Source organism: Lepisma saccharinum, chromosome 1 (assembly GCF_977018435.1).
Source record: "Lepisma saccharinum chromosome 1, izLepSacc3.1, whole genome shotgun sequence".
Lineage (NCBI taxonomy): Eukaryota > Metazoa > Arthropoda > Insecta > Zygentoma > Lepismatidae > Lepisma > Lepisma saccharinum.
The window spans coordinates 201,300,606-201,310,820 of record NC_139229.1 but is presented as its reverse complement, the minus strand read 5'-3'; the positions used below and the strand labels follow the sequence as shown (position 1 = coordinate 201,310,820).

Genomic DNA, 10,215 nt, shown 5'->3' with positions numbered 1-10,215 from the left:
CTACCCATCAGTGCTCAGCCAGGCTCGGGTCTGTATGTAGGAAGAGGCAAGATATTTGTTTGAAATCTGCTCTGAAGCCTGTACCTAATAACAGCATCACAGCATAACTCTGTCAGAGATAGGGACATTGAGTATAAATTTAATTGAAAACATATGTGTAATCAATAAGTCAGTAATCAATTCTAACAAGTTTAATTTTCTTCTCATCAGTGTAACAAATTTCCTGTCTTGTTTCACATTTCCAAATCCCTTCACATCAGTGCTCAGCCAGGCTCGGGTCTGTATGCAGGAAGAGGCAAGATATTTGTTTGAAATCTGCTCTGAAGCCCGTACCTCATCACAGCACAGCTCTGTCAGAGATAGGGACATATATCTATAATCAATAATTCTCAATAATCAATTCTAACAAGTTTAATTTTCTTCTCATCAGTGTAACAAATTTCCTTCTTGTTTTACATGCAGTTCCAAATCCCTTCACATCAGTGCTCAGCCAGGCTCGGGTCTGTATGCAGGAAGAGGCAAGATATTTGTTTGAAATCTGCTCTGAAGCCTGTACCTCATCACTGCACAGCTCTGTCAGAGATAGGGACGTTGAGTATAAATTTAATTATATTCAGAACAAACCTCTATAAGATATGACAACCTGCAACAATCTGGATGTATGAGATGTTTTGTTTCTGTATTTTTCAGGCTCTCTTGTTACAATCTTGTTTCTCTCTGCAACATTGCCATCACTATAATAATATCTGCCACAAGTTCTATCTAACAACTTCATAATCAATGCAAAAAAATAAACCTGAAAACATATCTGTAATCAATAATAATCTTGTCAATAATTAATTCTAACTCATCAGTGTAACAAATTTCCTGTCTTGTTTCACATTTCCAAATCCCTGCCCATCAGTGCTGTAGAAATATCAGCCAGGCTCGGGTCTGTGTGCAGGAAGAGGCAAGATATTTGTTTGAAATCTGCTTGGGTATAATTTTCTGAAGCCTGTACCTAATAATAGCATCACAGCATAGCTCTGATAGAGAAGCAGCCATTATAAATATACATATAATGCAGATATTTGTGAAAACATTCACAGGCAAGGCAGTGACCCTGGAGGTAAATCCAGAAGACACTGTTGCTGCTTTATAGCTGCTGCTGATAATCTGATTCTGATATTTTCCACCATTGTTCTTATATAAACGTTTCAACATACGTTGAAACGTATGTTTCTGCTTCTCAAGACAGGAAATTTGTTACACTGATGAGAAGAGCTACTGACAAGAAAAATTATTATTGATTACAGATAAGTTGTTAGAGCATATAATCATAGAACATGTGGCAGGGCAATGAGATTGTAACAAGAGAGAACCTGAAAAATACAGAAACATAAAAACAATAAAACATCTCATACATCCAGATTGTTGCAGGTTGTCATATCTTATAGAGGTTTATACTCAATGTCCCTGTCTCTGACAGAGCTGTTCTGTGATGTTATTATTAGGTACAGGCTTCAGAAAATTATACCCAAGCAGATTTCAACTATGCCTGTTCCTGCATACAGACCCCCCGAGCCTGGCTGATATTTCTACAGCACTGATGGGCAGGGATGGAACTGCATGTGAAACAAGACAGGAAATTTGTTACACTGATGAGAAGGAATTGATTACTGACAAGAATAATGATTATTGATTACAGATATGTTTTCACAATAAAGTTTATACTCAATGTCCCTGTCTCTGACAGAGCTGTGCTGTGATGTTATTATTAGGTACAGGCTTCAGAAAATTATACCCAAGCAGATTTCAACTATGCCTGTTCCTGCATACAGACCCCCCGAGCCTGGCTGATATTTCTACAGCACTGATGGGCAGGGATGGAACTGCATGTGAAACAAGACAGGAAATTTGTTACACTGATGAGAAGGAATTGATTACTGACAAGAATAATGATTATTGATTACAGATATGTTTTCACAATAAAGTTTATTCTCAATGTCACTGTCTCTGACAGAGCTGTGCTGTGATGTTATTATTAGGTACAGGCTTCAGAATATTATACCCAAGCAGATTTCAACTATGCCTGTTCCTGCATACAGACCCCCCGAGCCTGGCTGATATTTCTACAGCACTGATGGGCAGGGATGGAACTGCATGTTAAACAACACAGAGAAGAGCCTATTAAGAATTAAACTTGTTAGTGACTTATTGATTACAGATATGTTTTCAATTCAGTTTATACTCAATGTCCCTATCTCTGACAGAGCTGTGCTGTGATGAGGTACAGGCTTCAGAAAATTATACCCAAGCAGATTTCAAAATTTTATGTACCACTGCAGGTATCATGTCTCTTCCTGCACACAGACCCGAGCCTGGCTGATATTTCTGCAGCACTGATGGGCAGGGATGGAACTGCATGTGAAACAAGACAGGAAATTTTTTACACTGATGATGAGAAGAGCCTATTAAGAATTAAACTTGTTAGAATTGATTACTGACAATTATTGATTACAGATATGTTTTCATGCATCGATTATGAAGTTGTTAGCATAGAACATGTGGCAGATATTATTATAGTGATGGTGCAGAGAGAAACAAGATTGTAACAAGAGAGCCTGAAAAATACAGAAATATAAAATCAATAAAACATCTCATACATCCAGATTGTTGCAGGTTGTCATATCTTATAGAGGTTTTGTTCTGAATATAACTATATTTTATTGATTCCTTCTGTATGTTGTAATCTGAAAGCACCCTGTCATCCTCAAGCTGCTTGCATGCAAATATGAGCCTCTGTTGATCGGGAGGGATTCCCTTCTTAATTTTCTGCTTCAAAGCAGAAACAGTGTCCTCTGGATTTACCTCCAGGGTCACTGTCTTGCCTGTCAATGTTTTCACAAATATCTGCATTAATGGCTGCTTCTTTATCAGAGTTATGCTGTGATGTTATTATTAGGTACAGGCTTCAGAAAATTATACCCAAGCAGATTTCAACTATGCCTCTTCCTACATACAGACCCGAGCCTGACTGATATTTCTGCAGCACTGATGAGCAGGGATTTGGAACTACATGCAAAACAAGACAGGAGAAGAGCCTATTAAAAATTAAACTTGTTAGAATTGATTACTGTTATTGATTACAGATATGTTTTCAGGTTTAGATTATGAAGTTGTTAGCATAGAACATGTGGCAGATATTATTATAGTGGTGGCAATGTTGCTGAGAGAAACAAGATTGTAATAAGAGAGCCTGAAAAATACAGAAACATAAAATCAATAAAACATCTCATACATCCAGATTATTGCATGCAAATTTCAACTACAAATATCTTGCCTGTTCCTACACACAGACCCGAGCCTGGCTGATATTTCTACAGCACTGATGGGCAGGGATGGAACTGCATATGAAACAAGACAGGAAATTTGTTACACTGATGAGGAGAAGAACCTATTAAGAATTAAACTTGTTAGAATTGATTACTGACAAGAATAATTATTATTGATTACAAATATGTTTTCATTGAAGTTGTTAGAGCATATAATCATAGAACATGTGGCAGATATTATTATAGTGATGCAGAGAGAAACAAGATTGTAACAAGAGAGCCTGAAAAATATGTCTTTATCTCTGACAGAGCTATGCTGTGATGCTATTATTAGATACAGGCTTCAGAAAATTATACCCAAGCAGATTTCAAACAAATATCTTGCCTCTTCCTACACATAAACCCGAGCCTGGCTGATATTTCTACAGCACTGATGGGCAGGGATTTGGAACTGCATGTAAAACAAGACAGGAAGAGCCTATTAAAAATTAAACTTGTTAGAATTGATTACTGACAAGTTATTGATTACAGATATGTTTTCAGGTTTATGTTGTTAGAGCATATAATCATAGAACATGTGGCAGATATTGTTATAGTGATGGCAATATTGCAGAGAGAAACAAGATTGTAACAAGAGAGCCTGAAAAATACAGAATCAATAAAACATCTCATACATCCAGATTGTTGCAGGTTGTGATATCTTATAGAGGTTTGTTCTGAATATTTTATTGATACTCAATGTCCCTATCTCTATCAGAGTTATGCTGTGATGCTATTATTAGGTACAGGCTTCAGAGCAGATTTCAAACAAATATCTTGCCTCTTCCTGCATACAGACCCGAGCCTGGCTGTGATGGGCAGGGATTTGGAACTGCATGTGAAACAAGACAGGAAATTTGTTACTCTGATGAGAAGATCCTATACAGCATATAATCATAGAACATGTGGCAGATATTATTATAGTGATGGCAATAGAGAGAAACAAATTGTAACAAGAGAGCCTGAAAAATAGAGAATCAATAAAACATCTCATACATCCAGATTGTTGCAGGTTGTCATATCTTATAGAGGTTTGTTCTGAATATTGATACTCAATGTCCCTATCTCTATCAGAGTTATGCTGTGATGCTATTATTAGGTACAGGATTCAGAAAATTATACCCAAGCAGATTTCAAACAAATATCTTGCCTCTTCCTGCATACAGACCCGAGCCTGGCTATAATGGGCAGGGATTTACACTTGCAGCAAATATTTATTTACCTTGATTGCTGTCTCTGCTGAAATAATCAGGGCTGCCTGCTGCGGGTTGATTCCCAACTGCCAGATTCCTGTGCCTGAAATCACACTGAGAGGCTGGACAAAACTCTCCCACGGTTGCATATGTCATGCAAATTATTCTGCCCCAGTGCCTCAACAATACAATCATAAGTGCAATCTCTAAATTTTTGCCTTATAAAATACATGACAAGCTCATTCAAATATATATAGTTGGAATATGATACAAACTCTGGATTGAAATCTTCACCACTGTACAAATTCCCATTATCAGTTGTAACAAATTCAATCTTCTTATTTTTAGATATCTTGTTAATAATTTTATATGAATATGAATAATGTCTCCAATTTAAACTCTGAGATGCAATCATGGGCATCCTATACTCTAGACAATGCTCATAGCAATTGTTGAACCAATAATTTTCAAACAATTTCAACCTTAAATTATAATGGCACCTGTCTGTATAAAAATTAACAAACAATCCAACAATTCTCCTGAACCTGCTGTATACAAGCTTTTCAAACTTGGTGATAAAATTGAGATAGAGGCATTGGAATGGCCTGTCACTGGCAAGCACCCACTGCATTTCAGTTTCATTTTGCACTGTAAACAGGTCATACTCGGACAGGCCAAAGAATCTAAGCTTTAAATCATCAACAAGTGACTTAGATTTTATGTATTTTGAAATACATCTTCTCTCAAAAAATCCTGTGTCAAGATTATCCATGCAATTAGATAGGATACACACTGCCTTCTATAAGTTATTTGCTTGCTGCTGCTGCTGCCTTGTATTCCTCAGAAACTGCTTATGTGCTCAGAACTTGTTGTACCTGTTAAACAAAAATAAATATTAGAATTTTGTTGGTTTATTATATAAAATTTCTTGGGGTTCAAATCAAAATTCTATGCTTAATAAAAAAATATCAGTTGGGTTCAGCAGTGTGTTTTGTATATTTAGTGTGTGTGTGTGTATATGTGTGTGAATATTTTTGGCTTTGGTATTTATATAAAATTTCTTGCGGTTCAAATCAAAACTCTATACTTAATGAAAAATATCAGTTGGGTTCAACAATGTGCTTTGTGTGTGTGTGTGTGTGTGTGTGTGTATCTTGGCTTAGGTTTAAGTGTATCCAAAAAAAATATCAAGAGGGGCATATTTTTAACAAATTTATGGACAACAATCTCACAGAAGTGCCTTTTGTAAGTGTAGGCAAATCAATCTGAGGGGGCTCATCATTTCACAGGAACTTCCCGAGGGCATTTTTACAAAAATCTTGGATTAGACGGAGTACCACACTTCAGCAAAAAGCTCATATGGGCATGTTGAGCAAGTTTTAAGTGTAGCCAAATCTGCCTGAAGGGGGTTCATCATTTATCGCGCCAATAGTACCACAAACCCCACTACTCCCGAGCTGAACGGAAGAGGGAAAGCTGCGCGGGAACTTTTCGCCCAAGGTTTTTTCCTTGTGGTCCCTCTATAGCCAGGTATAAAACCAGTGAACATAGCAAAATACGTACGGCATTTATGAAGGCTCGATATCTTAAGGCATCTAAAGACTTCGCAAGAAATGTATTTTGAGTTTATTTTTTGAGTTTTCGTTTCAAGTCAATTTTATTCACAGATTGACTAATCGTGACTGGGCATACAGTTTAAAGTGGAATCCGAACCACTCTGTGCCGTGTGTTCCACCGGTTATCAAACCCGGGACCCCTTGATTACAAGGCAAGCAGGTTATCAGAATGTCATCGAGGAGGAGATGCAATGTCAGTCATCATTTTACAGTCTCGAACAAAATGTAAATGCAATAGCACTTTACAACACTATCATCCACAGATACCGTTGGAACGAATCATACAATTTATTGGAATAAAACCATCATTTTATTAGTAACTCTATAATAAATATATATAATTTTCAATTACAGGGTGCAGTATCAGAAGGACGCGAATACAATGACGATCGGTACGAGGTCGGTACAATTCCACCCGAATTCTTTGGCACACCACATTTTTTAATTCATTAATAAACGAGTGAATGAAAGCACATAATGACCATTCTTGTGTATGGAAACACATATCTTTGTACTGAATTGTAATCTTTTCGTAAAACTAAATACCTAGGTAAAAATCGTGGTTTGTAAGATTGTTTCTATTTCTTTCTAATAAAAATGGAATATTTATCTGGTAATAATGGTATGAAGTTAGACCTGTTTGATAACGTAGAACTAATCAATGGATACAATGGTTAGAACAGATGGACGCATGTGGGTGCATACGGGGTGTCATTTTAATGGCGCCCACGAACCACAGATTCGTATAAAGGACATCAAAACAAACAACTTTTCTCAGTAACATTTTTCTCGTTAGTGTGTCGATTCGACGCTACTGTCGTTCAAAAAAGACCCTTTTGCCGTCTGGATGCTGGCAATCCAACACAACATTTGATCGTATCTGTGCCGTCATTTCCTGCGGCGAAACAGCGCACGGCAGGGTTGCAAGGAACACACAAATTTTGTGAAAATTCACTAATATTACATTTGTATCCGGTGCATAGATAAACATAGTCGTCGGAGAGCTTGTATTACTAGTACTTATATCCCTGTTTTTTCAACCATTTCTGTCATTTGCCTCATAATGCCCTGGATGTACATTATATTATGTGTTTCTTACCTTTGGAATTTTGAGTTCTTTCATTTTTGTCATCTGTTCAGTGTGTCACAGACAACTAGTATCAGAAGGACGAAGTGGATAGACTAAATTGTAGATGCCAACTTGGTAACTAGATTTACAAATATTTGACATGTAAGCTGAGACATGATTCGATATGACCACTTCCACTTGAATTCTATTTTCTTTCTACCATTTTTCGTATCGTTTGTTTACTTCCTGTTAGGTTAAAGAACGTGTTTCTCGTTTTCTTTTACGGTACAGAATGTGGCTGATTGTAGCTATGTCATTTTTCACAAAATATGAGTGTTCCTGGCAACCCTGGAACGCATCGCTTCACGACGGGATATGACGTCACAAATGCAATTAAATGTCGTGTGTGGTTGCCAAAATTCAGGCGGCAAAACGGGCTTATTTGAACGACTGTAGCGCCGAAATGACGCACCAACGAGAAAAATGTTACTGAGAAATGTTGTTTGTTTTGATGTCCTCTATACGTTTCCGTGGTCCATGGGCGCCATTAAAATGACACCCTGTATAACAAGGAATTTAAGGCCTTGAACATTCAAAATGGAGGATAGAGAATTCTGCACACTTTATCCAAAATTTAATAAAATGTAAATATCCCAAAATGCTTTAACTTGAAATACTGATCCCCAAATTATATAAGTTTACACATTCCTCACTTATCCTAGCGTAATTTGTACGATCAACTTATATATTTTTACTTCTAACTTGTATAACTTACAAAATGTCACTATCGTGTTGATTTCGTGTACATGACACCCGGCCTTTGCCTAATCCCAAATAACCTTTTAGTTAAGGTTGCACAAATAAAAATGTAGACACATCATAATTTCGAATGTATTTCTATATTAACACACTTGTACAATCATAATGATAGATAGTATTCACAGCCATTCTTAGATGTTCAATTTTTATTAACAACTTTTAAACAAATGAAAAATGTGTCAGTCTTGAAAGCACCTTATTTTTTTCAATAAGTTCATAATAATTGTGAATGTTCAATATTGCACAGTCACAATAAATTCCCCCTCCTCTGGGGAAAATCTTAAATGTTGATAACATTAAAAAAAAGAATAATTACATTGTTCAGTTCTAACTTACAATGTGAACTAAATACATATGCTTCAAGAAAAAAAATCAAACAAATAATACATTTCCATTAAATCATAACTAATTACATTTATCAATTCTACTAAAATACGTTAACATATCATTTTTACATTTAAAATAAATCAAGAACAATCTTCCAGGAATACTCTTCGTTTTAAGCTCAAGAGCTCCTTTCCATTTTCAATACTACAGTTGAACTTCTTAACATTTGATAAATTTTGTCTGCTTAATATTTTCTTTCCATCCAATGATGTTAATTCTACATAGTTATTTTTAACAGTGTTAACTACACACAGACCAAGCCATAGATCGAATAGTTTATGGATCTGTTTATTTAAGGCACTACTTTGCTGATGGTTTTTAATTAAGACAAAATCACCAGGTATAATAGTAACTTGATTTTTATTTATTTCCTTCGATTTTGACTTACACCTTTGCCGCATTCTAGCTTTAACCATTAAACATTTATTCTTCCACATAACGTTCCGCAAACCTTCAGGCCAATTAATGTTATCCAAAATGTCATTCCTTACTTCGCTATGTAGAAATAATTAACTTGGTGTATATCCTGTTACTTCTGAAATTGAGTTATTTAGAAGTCCCATTACTTCAGATAAATATTTACATCAATGTTGATGGTTAATGTTCACATACAGTCTTAATAATCTAATTATTTCTTTATTGTACCTTGTATTATGTTTTATATTTGTATGTTTATACTATTCTTGTATTGTTTTACATTTGTACCAATGACGACATCTATTGCATTATTGTAATGCTTAATGATGAATAAATATATTGATATTGATATTGGGTTTGCAAATGGAGAATAAACAGAAGTTGTTATATGTCTAATGTTTTTTTTTTTTTTTGCATATATAAATTCCACTGTTGAGATCTGAATTGCGATGAATAGACATTCACAAACATCCATGCCCAAGCCAGGATTCCAACCGGGGACCCCTACCATCGGAGCGCGATGTACTAACTACTCCGCCACGGGCGTCGGCGGAAGAAGTGCTAGAGAACGGTAGCAAATTAAAATTAATTGTTTGTTTCAATCGGGACTAGACCTACAGTTTAAAGTGAAATCCAAACCACTTCGCAATGTACCTCCACCAGGTATCGAACACGAAACCCCTTGATTACAAGATAACGACGATACCGCTACAGACTCGGCGAGGCCCCGAAAATTAAAAGGAACGAAAGTCTTCATCGATGAGGACTTTTCATACAGTGTGAGAAAAGAACGACAGCGTTTGCTACCCACCATGCACGACGCAATAAGAATACTTTCGTTATCTTACCAAATTGCTTCCCGAGATATTTCTGTTCTTGCTTAATTAAGGAATGAAAATATCCGTCCTTCCGCGCGGTGGTGTACTCGGCTCCTGCCTTATGATCCTGCCACTCCAAGAGGACATTGCAGCCTCCTTATCCGTCTACACGCGTTTCGAGCGCTGTACCTATCCTATCCTAGTGTATGAACGGCTTGTGGTTGCAGGACGATTGCAACTATCTCCAGTATCAACGTCAGAACGTCAAAACCACACACGCATGATAGGGGCCCAATTCTTGTCTTCTGCTCTTTACGTTTGCGTGTAACGTGATGTTAAATAAAAAAGGGAAAAAGTTTCCGATTGTAGAGCATGGTTTGATATTTGGTATTGTTTAATACGTTTATACAATCGAAAATCTGCGTTCTTAATTTAGACATATTGACACCATGTTTAAATGTCAGCAGATGGAAGAAATGTTTTAAGGGAGATTGAATAGAACAGCGATTTTAAGAAAACAAAGGAAGTGAAAGGAAGGAAATT

General features: G+C 36.3%; 1 long non-coding RNA gene across 1 annotated transcript in view; it reads left to right on the top strand.

The window, feature by feature from the left end:
* The window catches only part of LOC145978256 (uncharacterized), an 18,266-nt gene extending 9,016 nt beyond the window's left edge, over positions 1-9,250 (top strand). Inside the window, exon 2 of the long non-coding RNA XR_014440663.1 lies at positions 6,517-9,250. This is a non-coding gene — a long non-coding RNA (uncharacterized LOC145978256). The remainder of the gene's footprint in view (positions 1-6,516) is intronic.
* Positions 9,251-10,215: the final 965 nt, after the last annotated feature.